Source organism: Oryctolagus cuniculus, chromosome 12, assembly GCF_964237555.1.
Source record: "Oryctolagus cuniculus chromosome 12, mOryCun1.1, whole genome shotgun sequence".
Classification (NCBI taxonomy): domain Eukaryota; kingdom Metazoa; phylum Chordata; class Mammalia; order Lagomorpha; family Leporidae; genus Oryctolagus; species Oryctolagus cuniculus.
This window is the reverse complement of record NC_091443.1, coordinates 15,027,812-15,040,677: the sequence shown is the minus strand read 5'-3', so window position 1 is coordinate 15,040,677 and position 12,866 is coordinate 15,027,812. Positions and strand designations below refer to the sequence as shown.

Sequence of the window (12,866 nt, the reverse complement as noted above, 5' to 3'; positions counted from 1 at the left end):
GCAATTTTTTTTAATTTTTTTTTTTTTTGACAGGCAGAGTTAGACAGTGAGAGAGAGACAGAGAGAAAGGTCTTCCTTCCCTTGGTTCGCCCCCCTAAATGGCCGCTACAGCCGGCGCGCTGCACTGCGCTGATCCAAAGCCAGGAGCCAGGTGCTTCCTCCTGGTCTCCCATGCGGGTTCAGGGCCCAAGGACTTGGGCCATCCTCCACTGCACTCCCGGGCCACAGCAGAGAGCTGGACTAGAAGAGGAGCAACGGGGACAGAATCAGGCGCCCCAACCGGGACTAGAACCTGGAGTGCCGGTGCCGCAGGCAGAAGATTAGCCTAGTGAGCCGCAGTTTCGGCCTGTAAGGCAATTTTTTTTTTTTTTTTTTTGACAGGCAGAGTGGACAGTGAGAGAGGCAGAGAGAAAGGTCTTCCTTTGCTGTTGGTTCATCCTCCAATGGCCGCCATGGCCAGCGCGCTGCGGCCGGCACACTGCGCTGATCCGATGGCAGGAGCCAGGTACTTATCCTGGTCTCCCATGCGGGTGCAGGGCCCAAGCACTTGGGCCATCCTCCACTGCACTCCCTGGCCACAGCAGAGAGCTGGCCTGGAAAAGGGGCAACCGGGACAGAATCTGGAGCCCCGACCGGGACTAGAACCCGATGTGCCGGTGCCACGAGGCAGAGGATTAGCCTAGTGAGCCATGGCGTCGGCCTGTAAGGCAATTTTTAATTTATGATCATATCTGCAATTTCTGGCTTCAGACTGTGAACATAAAAAAGTAGAAAAGTCTTTGGAAATGTCAATAGTAGCTAATCTTGAATGCTGTTTAAAACTGGATGCTTGTGTTGTGGCATAGTGGGTTAAGTGGTCACCCACAACACCAGCATCCTATTTTGGCAAGTTTTTGTGTCCAGTTGCTCCAACTTCTAATCCAGCTCCCTGATAATGGACTGAGAAAGCAGCAGAGGATGGCCCAAGTGTTTGTGGCTCCTGTACCCATGTTGGAGACCGGAGGAAGATCCTAGTTCCTGGCCTCAGCCTGGCTTAACCCCAGTTGCCATGGCCATATGAGGAGTGAACTAGTGAATGGAAGATCTCTTTCTGTCTGTCTCTCCCTCTCTTTCTGTAGCTCAGCTTTTCAAATAAATAAATAAATCTTGTTCTAAAAAATGTTGCTTAGAGATATAGTTTTTCACATGTTTTTCATTAGCTAAAACTAAAGAAAATTTTAGGGATTTAAAAGCCTCTTCATACCAATGAAAAAAGCAGACTACCAAACAGTTGGAATTTTGTTCTAAAACTTTTATTCTAAAGCACTGCTCACCTGAACAATGTTTCCCATATTAGCTTTCTAAAGTAGTAACTGTAGTTTTGAAACGTCTTAGTGAAAGACGTACACAGGAGTTAGAGTTGTAGTGATGAATCATCAAGAAATAAGGAGCTCAGCTTGTAGGAGTTGCCCTTAATACCCAAGGGGTCCCTGCAAACTGCAGCTGTGTCTATAACAACGGCTCTCCTGTGCTTCTGTGCCTCAGGAGCTTGGCAGAGACCAATTATTACCTTGCAGGAGCTGGACAAAACCTCCTGGCTCTGAGCAGACAAAACCAAATAAAAGCAGTTCTCAGGGACACAAAAACAAGACTGCGGAAGAAGTTTCATAAGGTTTTGAAGTGGTGAGCCACCGCCAAGTTCTCTCACTGGATCCTGGTCTGGAAAGAAACCTCTGTTTCTCAAACCCTGGGTTGGCTTGATGATGGACCTCTCTGGTCTAGTCAAATCCATTCCCTTCCCATGGATATTTCCCCAATAGAAAAATGACATTCAAGACACAAGATAAGTAGACAGGGCATAAGACAGGTGAATGTTAGGTTCTAGAAAAGAATTTTGCCAAAGAACAATGCAAATCTGATCTTGGTAGGTAGCTAGGTGGACATTAACCGATATGTGTAAGAGGAACTGAAGAAAATGTGATTTTTTTTAAATGGGGACTTTTGTGCAATGGAATGAGGAAACAAGACTTAAAAACAGACTAGCAATTACATACCTAAAATATTGCTCTTGTTCAATAATGTTGTTCGATGGGTTCCAGCCCTCTCCCTGGGGCAGCTGTGTGGAATCTCCCCACAGGAAATGGCTATGTCCATAACACTGCACTGATGAATTCCTGAAAAGACTGTTGGGAATTCCAAAACCAGAAAGCCCATCACCCAACGATTTTCCAGAAGAGGGAGGAGGGGAAGAGAAATGGGGGGCAGGGGGGACTGCCTAATCATATCCATAAAAACTCCGGTCTGAATACAGACTGGAAAGACCTGGTCTTTCAGGTATAGTCTCTGCATTCCTAGTTTGAATGCAGACTGGGCATTCAGGTCTTTTCCTGGGACACCACCTGATTATCTGATAACTAAAAATTCACAGGACCCTTATACCCAGTAAAACAAAATAAATCCAATGCTGAAAGGCTTCAAAGAAACGCCAGAATCAAATTGAGCATGAACTTACCTCCCAGCCAGGGAAAGTGGAACCTGGAGCAGATGGAGGTACAGAGGTCCCAGATGGGTACACTGTCACCAAGCCCAGGGCTCCATCCACGGAAAACTCTATTCTTGTCAGTATCCGTTAGTCAAAGACCATCAGGAGCACAGCTGTAGTTGAACAAATTGAGTTTATTACTAGTTGCTGTCAGGGAGAGCACACCCAGTAGGGAACCATAGCATCTCAGCAAGAGAGGGTTAGAAAGAAACGAGCGTACCATTTGAGCTCTGATTGGGTGAATTGAGGAAAGAGCAAAGGAAGAGTTTTCTCTCTTTTGTATGTGGTTCAAAAGTGGAGATAATTCAGTAACTGGGTATCTCAATGAATTATTATCTATGGAGTGGGAAGACCAGACTAGAGTGAAGATAAAGGCTGTAATTGATCAACAAGTCTCAGGCACTCATTTTTCCCAAAAGAGAAGGATGTTTGCTACTTTGTAGGTGGCACAAGGACCTTCTTTTTGTTTGTGATTAGACAAAACTATGAAATGGCCTTGTTTCCTCCAGCTTCATCATGGCCTTAGAGTAAGTTTGTCTGAGATGGGTGTTTTTGAGGTTGTTTATGTCCACAAGGAGAACAACATGGCCTAGCTGTGAGTGCCAGGCAGCTTTCCATGTATCAGGGGCTATTTGTTTTGTTTTATTTTCCTTTCTTAAAACCAGAGATGTGCAGGGAAATAGATGCAAACAATTAGAATTAACTGAGCATTATGTAAGATGAGAACTGAATTACAACGACGTATAGTGGAGGCAAGATGGGGGGAAATATTCCACTTGGGATGTGGAGGGGACAACATGAAGAAGAGCTTGGTTTAGGAAGGATTTCATGCATTTATTACCTCTATAGTGAAGACTTGAAGCTGGGTCTTGACAGATAAGTGCGCGTTCCTTAGGTAGAGAGGGTGAAGGGCATGCAGAAAGCAAGGGAAGGCGCCGGCGCCGCGGCTCACTAGGCTAATCCTCCGCCTTGCGGCGCCGGCACACCGGGTTCTAGTCCCAGTTGGGGTGCTGGATTCTGTCCCGGTTGCCCCTCTTCCAGGCCAGCTCTCTGCTGTGGCCCGAGAGTGCAGTGGAGGATGGCCCAGGTGCTTGGGCCCTGCACCCCATGGGAGACCAGGATAGGTACCTGGCTCCTGCCATCAGATCAGCGTGGTGCGCCAGCCGCAGCACGCCGGCCATGGTGGCCATTGGAGGGTGAACCAATGGCAAAAGGAAGGCCTTTCTCTGGTCTCTCTCTCTCACTGTCCACTCTGCCTGTCCAAAAAAAAAAAAAAAAGGCAAGGGAAGGATGACATTTAAGGCGAGACAAACTAGCATCTAAAAGAAAGAGGTATTTCTCTCCACGGGACACGTCAAGAGAAGCTACAAAGAATTTGAAATATGGAGAAATGAGGCTGTGGGAGTGAGTATGAGTCAGACATTAATAACCTTTTGGAATTGCTAGGACTTTTAACATGCTCTGATATGATTAATAACCATCAAGACGTCTTAAATGGTGGACTAACATAATCATATCAGGCAGAAAGCAAACCCAAGGTGCACAGAGACCAGCAAAGGAACTTTTCAGCAGTTCAGAAGTGACCCAGGTGAAGGCCTGCAGTAGGGTGTGGTTAATGGGAGAGAAAAGAGAAAGCGGATGGAGACTTTCAGCTCTTTCCTTACCAGCCAGACCTGGAGACCATGAAGTGAGCAAGGCTTAGTTTGCAGGAGCCTCACTTGCTCTGGCCCCCTCAGAACACCTAGGGATGGCTCCTGGGATATCTTCTTATCATCATATTTCTCTGAAAACGTATGAAAAGGTATCTTTAGCTGCCATTAGTTAAATGTCTCTTTCACCTAGGAATTCTAAAAAGCAAAATGTCTATATGCTGGAAGCAACTGTAGTTTTTGCTGTTACTGTCTGTTGATGTAAGAGAAAATCAGATTTTAATTAAATATTGTGTTTTCTATTTAGTCTCCCTTGTTAATATAATTGGCAGAACTGATGCTCACAGTTAGGGGAAGAGGAATTAAGAAGAAATAAATGAAATTTCCATTGTTGTGAGTCATAACCAGTGAATTATTGACAATTTCATCTGGTTAACCTAATAAAATGACAAATTACTTTTAAAATAGAAAGTTTTTTTGGCTTATGGAACAAAGAAACCAAATACATTCTCTGGACCAATGCCATCTTGTTTTGTTTTGTGTTGTTTTATTATTTTTTTTTACAGCAAGAGTAAGAGTAGTCACCTCTCTTCCCAACTGGACACATTTTTTGAAACACGAGTTAAGAAACCTGGGCTTGCCCAAAAATTACTAATATAATCTTACCATTATTGAAGAGGAAATAAATACATCAAAAATTACTGTGGATTCCTATTGTGGTACAGGTTAAGCCACTGCTTCCTGAATCCATATCAGAGAACTAATTTCAGCCCTGTCTACCCCATGCTTCCCATCTTACTTCCTGCAAATGCACCCGGGAGAGAGTAGATGATGGCTCAAGTTCTTGGGTCTCTGCCACTCACATAGGAGACCTGGATGGAGTTTCTGGCTTCTGACTTCAACCTGGCCCAGCCCTGGCTATTGCAAGCATTTGGGGAGTGAACAAGAAGATGGAAGATCTCAATCCTTCCGTCTCTGTCACTCTACCTTTCAAATAAAATAAGTAAACCTTTGAAAAACTGCATATGTACTAGGCTTCATGCTTACATGGACAGGGCAAGAAAATAGTTCAGACTTGGTTCTTACCCTAAAGAGCTTACATTCAATTTCATTTTGGAATGTCTACATGGAAAGATGGTGAAAACCACAAAGCATACAGTTATCAAATAAATAATAAAGAAAAGAAGTATCGGCAGATTCCAGTGAAAGAGCCAAAGAGAAAGAGCACACATCTAAATGAGACGAAACCTAGGAAATCTCTCCATGCAACTTAACCAAATATTGGTTGTATACACAGCAGCAACTCACGGTACCTTTCTGGGGATGACACCTTCACAGAGACGTGGGCAGCCCGAGTGAGTAATGGTTAGCACTGGCCACTTCTTCAACCAAAGCCAAACCACAGGCGCAGAAGTGGTGGTCCACAAGATCTGTCAGTGGAGGGGCCATCACAACTCCACCGAGACAGAAAGGGCTGGACAGGGGCTCTCTGAAAGGACAGCCAATTTCCAGGAACAACTGGGCAGCAAGGCAGGGGAAAGCCAGCCACCCCTGTTCATTTGTCAGCAAGGCCAAAGGCCTTGTTCCAGTGTGGGAGATGGCATAGCATGGAGAAGCCCCAATTTCCCAGGACCCCACTGCTCCCTTTTGTAGAGCACTGCCTCCCAGGTAATCCTTCCCAAGACTCAGCCAGCACGGGGTTCCTGGCCACGGGCAGCACTGAATGGAAATTTCTGGCTTCAAGTTATACCTTCCACCTGCTGATACATACTTGTCAGGCTGCCCTGCTCCACAGGGGCTGCAACTGCTTCCATTGTCTGAGTTTGCAGCTTCATTTCCTTCTTAACAGTAGATATTTTAGTCCTGATTTAAACTGCGTTGCCATGGTACCAGCAAGGCTGAACTCCCTCCACCCCCATTGATTGAACAATCAGAACTCCTCTCCTGTTAATTCATGCCTTTGGCCTCTTTCCCTACAGGTTTTTGCTGGATGCTCAGGTTCGGCTGCAGAGTAGACACAGTCACCTTTGCCTATCACCGACTTCAAACATGTTCTTCCACTCCATAGTTGGCTGTTGACATTATTTATAGTGCCCTCATGGCACAAATGTCTGAAATTCTTAAGAAATCTTTGGTTAGCTCACACAGACATTTGAAATTCTCAGAGATCAAGAATCTGTTAGCCTCTCCAACCTTTGATTTTTGCTTAGGATGATTCTGTCCCTTGATAATGTTACCGTGCATAATATTTGTAAAGTGTCTAAAATATTTATAGCAGTGTTTCTTCCTGTGGAGTGCATGATAAGCAGTTCCTGAGCTGGTTTTACAAAAATGTTTGAAACGCAAATACTTGGTCACTAGGATGTTTAGTAAATTTCAAATCTCCCTGATCAAGTTTCACAAGCTTCCAAAGGCTACCTTCCCCCCCACATACTTGCCCCACTTCACATTTGCACACTGATTTTTCTCCAAGGACTAGCTGCGAACCAGTGACGTTGAGATCTTTTTCAAACGCTTTTGAGGCCTGCTTTTACCACGTTCTCACTTTTATACTGCAGCACTGTCATATTTAATGTGCAGTTTCTTAACCACAGAAAACACCAAACTTTTTTTTTTAATATGGGTTGTACATATTTACGTCCAAGCCAGTGGTTTGTTCTTTTTCTTTTCTTCCTTCCTCCCCCCCCCCCCTTTTTTTTTCATACAAAAGTACTTTTCGCCCTCAAGGTTTGGCTGCTTTGTTTTCTTGTTAGGCCGACCCTAAACAAGACCCCAAAGCCAGCAGCCTCAAAGGCCTTTTGCGGCAGACACCTCTTCTGGGCTATTCTGTCCCTCTGGCTTTGGTTCATGAAATTAGCATTCGTATAAATGAGAAACTTCCGTTAAAATGGTCTCTGACCTAAAATATGATTGGGAAAAAAAATGTCCTGGGAGAAAGCTGCTCAGACACGCGTCACTGAGAACCGGGCATCACGCCCATTATTTGCTGGTTCCTTGTTCCCTCTGTTTAGGGCCACTGAAACCGTTCTTTTCCCTCCTGTTCTGGAAATGCAAGTCGGGCTGGTGGGAGGGCCGAGAGCTGGAGCCCGCACCGCAGCGCCGCAGACGGCACCTGCGGAAAACGGCCGCCGCTGCGCCGAAACACCGCAGCTTCCCGAGGCAGAACACAGCGACGCCGGTACTGCGCAAGCGCCCAAGACTCGCGCAGGCGCAGAGGGCGGCCTTGACATGGGCGGAGCTGAGGCCGACCGCGGAAGCAGATACGAATGATTCAATTTAAGCGACGTAAGCCCGTGCTTGTCGTCTCCCACATGGTCTAGCGGTTAGGATTCCTGGTTTTCACCCAGGCGGCCCGGGTTCGACTCCCGGTGTGGGAAGGCTGGTTATTTTGGATGAACATTTCATTTATCCTGTTATATTTAGAAGCTGCTTAGCAAGAACACTATGGCAAGAGCTTCCTTTGGAGCTAAGTCAACCTGGAATACCCGGCTAGTGATTCACAACCTCAAAAACCAACTTGTGTGTTCACGGTGTGATTTGTGCCCGCTGTATAATTTCTTTAAAATTTACAGTAGATAATATTTAGTGATCAAACTCAGACAAAGAACAGAATGCAGAGCTGAGATGAGATCTGGTCTGTCCTTTCCTTTTTTTTTTTTTTTTTTTTTTTTAAGGGAAAAGGTTTATTGGTGAAGAAACCCGACAGAGACCTGAGGGAAGGGGCGAAGAAGGAAAAGAGGGAGGAGGAGATAGTAAGAGAGAGTGAGAGAGAAGAGAGAGCGAGCGAGCGAGCGAGCGAGCCACGAGTCCAGGAACAGGTCCTCTGGTCTATCCTTTCTTCAGGGGCCCTTTGTACTGGATGACAGGCACTGTCTCCACTGCAGTGACTCAAGCCAGGATTCTCACCGCCAAGCCTAGAGTGTTTCAGCTGTATATGTCAAGTAATACTCTAGTACCCCACGCATTTATGTCATTCCCAGGACACCACTGTCAAAAGCTCTTCTGTTCCAGCCGCGTTCCACTCAATGAGTCCACCTTATCCGTGGAAACTTGCCTACTTGCACTCTGCCACGCTGAGATTCTGTGGCATCCCCTGAACGGGAAACACTTATTTTGGGGGTCTTTTTGTTTGTTTGTTTCGTTTTTGTTTTTAAGCAATCCTTGTTTACTGAAGATTGCTACCTAAGAGTTGCAAAGCAGCTGGTTCCTCCTCACTAGTGCGTTTCTCAATACCTCAGTGGAAGAAGTATTTTCTGGGCCTCTCTGGGGAATGTAATGAATGGCCAGTTTGTGGGTCACATTTGATAAATTCCACTCCAATGTGACTATTTGCCTAAAAGTGTTAGTCTGCCCTGTATCGAGAATGTATAGCATTACAATCTCAATAAAGGTGAGCCACACCAAGTCCAGGTTTCAGTCAACAAAACAACCTGGGGCTAGAACCACTCCCAGATACTCAAACTAATTTATGATTTCATTTCATTTAGGTAAATTCCCAGGGGAGGGATGACTGTGTCATATGGTAGATCTATTTTCAGATTTCTAAAGAATGTCCGGACTGTCTTTCTACTAGTTTACATTCCCACCAACATTAAGAAAATATGGTATATATACACTATGGTATACTACTCAGCCATAAAAAGAATGAAATAGTGTCTTTTGTAACAAATTGGCTGCAATTAGAATGATCATGCTTCGTGAAATAAGTCAGTCTCCAAAACACAAATATCACGTTTACTCTGATATGTAGAAGTTAATATAGAATACAAAAAAATGTGTAGGAACAAAACACACATTTTGCAATTTGATTATTGTTCTTTGCCCTTGTTTATACTCCTGTGGAACCAGAGTCTTTCTACTTTTACTTGTTGATTATGATTCATGGTACATTAAGCCTGTGATTATAGAGTGTACTGAAATTACAATTTTTACAAAAATTAAAGAAAAGAAAGGAAGGAAGGAGGGAGTTTGAGCAGGGGAAAGAGGGTGGGTATGGTTACCTTCTTAGAATTGTACCTAAGAAATACATGAAATCTGTTCTTTTTTAATAAAAATTTTAAAATTTTAAAAATTAAAAAAATTTAAACACACACACAAATTAACATTTGAAATCCATGTTGACAAATCTGCTCAATTCAGTGTTATCCTCTGCCTTTATGGCTTTGCAATCTTAGAACCCATTCCCACACATGGTCCTTAACTTCCTTTTAATGTAAATTGGCATAATAGTGTCATTATTTCAATGTATAGATTATCTCATGCTGGCTCAGACTTTACACCCAACTTCCACAATTATTCTCCTTTGGGGTCTGAAAGCATGTTGTGAGGGTATGCCTGGTGCAGAATTGGCATCTCTTTGCAAGGTGACAGGTTAGGATGCGTAATGAGGCCCTTTAAAGGCAAAGTGTGGTCTCTGAACAAGCAGCATTGGCATCACACAGGTGCTTGATAGAACTACAGATTCTCAAGACACTTCAGAGCACTACTGTGTCAAATTTGTGCACTTTAACAAGATCCTTAGGAAATTCTTACACACATAACATCTGAAAATCACTGATCAAGGTTTTGAATGAAGGAAAACTCTTCCTAACACATAGGAAGAGGAGGATACTTCCCCTCGCAATAAGAAGCTCAAGAAAACTTGGGGTTTCATAATTCTCAGACTCATTGAGCTAACTTAAGTATTTCCATTACACTACTTGGGGGTCCCATTCTTTCTCAGCCAGTGACCTTTCACTTAAATAATATAGCTAAGCTGTGAGTCTGACTTATTTGTAATTATGAAACTTAGAACATAAAATTATGTAGTTTTTTCAACTGTAACTCTTATTTCTTGCATCTACAGTATATAACTAATTGAGAGCCATTGTATAAGATCTCTAGTCTTCTGATTATATATTGAGTTGAGAGGTTAAAGCCTTGAGTAATTCATTCTCTCTATATAAATTCTCTAGTGCAGCCAGAAGTGGTCAAACTACCATCACAATGGTTTAACGTAGAGGTCTCTGGGTAATGAAACTTTAACTCAATAGTCTTATCTTTGTTCCAGGTAATATTTTCTCCAAACTACCAATATCTAATTTTCCACAAGTAACGAGGTCATTATTGCATTTATGCCTAAGGAACCATATTGCTTCCAGAGGGTACTGTTACAAAAACTTTGCCAATGGGGGCCAGTGCTGTGGCATAGTAGACTAAGCCTCTGCCTGTGGCTCCGGCATCCCATATGGGTGCTGGGTCATGTCCCAGATACTCCTTTTCTGATTCAGCTCTCTGTGTATGGCCTAGGAAAGCAGTGGAAGATGGCCCAAGTGCTTAGGCCCCTAAACCTGCATGGAAGACCCAGAAGAAGCTCCTGGCTCCTGCCTTCAGATCAGCCCAAGTTCCAACCATTGGGGCCAATGGGGAGTGAACAAGTGGATGGAAGACCTTTCTCTCTGTCTCTCCCTCTATCTGTCTGTAATTCTACAATAAATAAATAAAATATTTTTAAAAGTTTGTCAATGAATATCTTGCAAGAAAAACTGAATATACTGTAGATATTTCTGATAATGAATAGGTTAGAGGAGCATCTCATTGCTCGTGTGGTCAGAGCCTGCAGATCATACTCCCAGGCTATTAATTTTGTTTTCACTCAGCCACGTGTTCTGACCACTAAAGAAGCATCTGACTCATTTACACACATTGCCTCAGCTTCTGGAACCACTGCAGTTCCTGGACAGCTCCTGCTACCACTTTTGGAAAATGCCGAAGACACTGGAAACTGAAGGCAACCACTAGTATTAAAAGAGAAGAAGAAAAAAAAATTTCCCCTTCCTCCTCTTGTCCAACCTCCTCCTGTCAGTATTTCCAATTGACAAAACCTAATTAGATGTCAGCTGCCCAGATGAACTGGAATCCTGTAATTAAAGCCCTCTGAAATACAGAGCAGAAAAATAATCCCAATATTTATCATACATACGGTTACTGCTTGTTTATCTGCTAGTCTTCCCTGGAACCGTACATTACTGGTTTTTAACGTACACAATGCATCACTCACAGAGCTTACTTGCATACAAATGACCACACTGCTTTGCTGATTCATCTGGAAAGGCTGAGTAATGTGGTTTCACTGTTCGACACCACACCTGCTGCAGTCACTCAGTTGGCCCCACTCAGCTACTATAGCCTGGGCTGAGGCTGACATCTCTCCATATGGAATCTTATTCTCCAAAACTTGTCCACATGCCATGCACTTCTCAAGTGTGGTGGCCTCAGGGCAGTCTCCTCCTGGCATTGTGGCTGACTTCCAATAGGAAAAAAGCAGAAACTGCCACTCCTTCTGAAAGCTAGGCTCGGAACAGGTCTAGTGTCACTCATGCTATATTCTATTTGTCAACACAGTCCCACATCATCCTAGTTTCAAGGAGGTGGATAAGTAGATGTCACCTTTCAATGGAGGAGAGGCAAATCCTTGCACAAATAGAAGAAACAGTGGCCATTCTTGTGACCACAAGTATGAAAGTGGTTTTTTTTTTTTTTTTTTTTTTTTAACATGTCTCTTCCAAGCCTAACTCCTGCATGGAAGGAATACAATCTTCAACCTAAAATAGTTGTGATTTTTTGACTTCACAAAGGAGCAAAAGTTATTCACATTCAGTAGTAACCATACCTAAAATGTTGAATTTTGATATTTTCCTGGGCTAGTGATGTTCACTACAACGCTCTCTGGTTATGCTGGGCAGTGTCAGTGAGCGGGAGCTCCAGTCAGCCCCATGGTCACAAGAGGAACAACCAGCACATTCCAATGTGCTGTGTTGCTGATCTAGGATGCTCAGTAGGTTAGACATATTCAGTGCATGGCTGGCCTACAGGGATTTCAACTTATGATGGGCTCAGTAGGACATAACCCCTTTGTAAGTGAAGCAGCATTTATATACAGTGAGTATTTACGGAAGGAAGGAAGGAAGGAAGGAAGGCAGGCCTGGATATGACTCTCTGTAGAAGAAATATTCTTCTTTTAGCAGGCAGTGAAACTCACAGAATTCATCCGCTTTTCCTTTTTGCTTTGGCACAATAACTGTTTTACCCACAGTTCCCCCATATTTTCTCCTATTTCCTCTTTCTGGACCTAATCACCCTTTTATACTTTGTGAATGTGCTTTGCGAAGTGATGACTTTCTGTGTAGTCAAGCGGATTGTTGCGCACAGAGTGAGTTCACATCACAGCTAAGGAACCCTGGAGTTATGAAATCCTTGATTTTATTATACTGTATACCAAACAAGGAAGACTTCTGCTCCAGAGGAAGACATTATCTCCGTCTTATAAAGCTATTTACTTCAACTTTCTTGACAAGATAGACAAAAGTAGAAAGTTTTCAGTGCCTCTCAGACTTACAAATATGTAATGTTTCCAAAAAAGCATTTTCACAAAATACTTATTAATTAAAAAAGAATTAAAAAGTAACTTTTTGTGGAAAATAAAAACTGGAAACTTAATGAAGTTTTGCACCAACTTGATAGGATTCAATGAGAAGGACACAGAATTCAAGGATATAAAGTTCATGAATTGCCTTAAGGTCATCAAAATTATCAAAATCCAGGAGACAAAGGAAGACCAACGGAGACTAAATAGACATGGCAGCTAAATGCAACACATGGTTCCAAACCTCATCCTTTTGCTAAAAAAGGACATTTATTAAAAATTTGTTTTAAGA

At 43.3% G+C, this 12,866-nt stretch overlaps 1 long non-coding RNA gene and 1 other non-coding gene across 6 annotated transcripts in view; one reads left to right on the top strand and one right to left on the bottom strand.

Moving 5' to 3' along the window:
- The window catches only part of LOC103351267 (uncharacterized), a 56,533-nt gene extending 49,154 nt beyond the window's left edge, over window positions 1-7,379 (bottom strand). Inside the window, exons 1-4 of one of the 5 annotated variants that reach the window (XR_011380678.1) lie at window positions 5,484-7,379; window positions 4,186-4,304; window positions 2,492-2,634; window positions 2,034-2,162 (exon numbers count right to left, since the gene is read on the bottom strand). This is a non-coding gene — a long non-coding RNA (uncharacterized lncRNA). Of the gene's footprint in view, window positions 1-2,033; window positions 2,163-2,491; window positions 2,635-4,185 lie in introns of all 5 variants that reach the window. The other 4 variants (XR_011380677.1, XR_011380676.1, XR_007910350.2 and 1 more) reach the window with 4 other exon arrangements.
- Window positions 7,380-7,475: 96 nt separating this feature from the next.
- Window positions 7,476-7,547, top strand: TRNAE-UUC (transfer RNA glutamic acid (anticodon UUC)). The gene has a single exon. It is a non-coding gene; the product is annotated as a tRNA-Glu (tRNA).
- The last annotated feature ends 5,319 nt before the right edge of the window (window positions 7,548-12,866 follow it).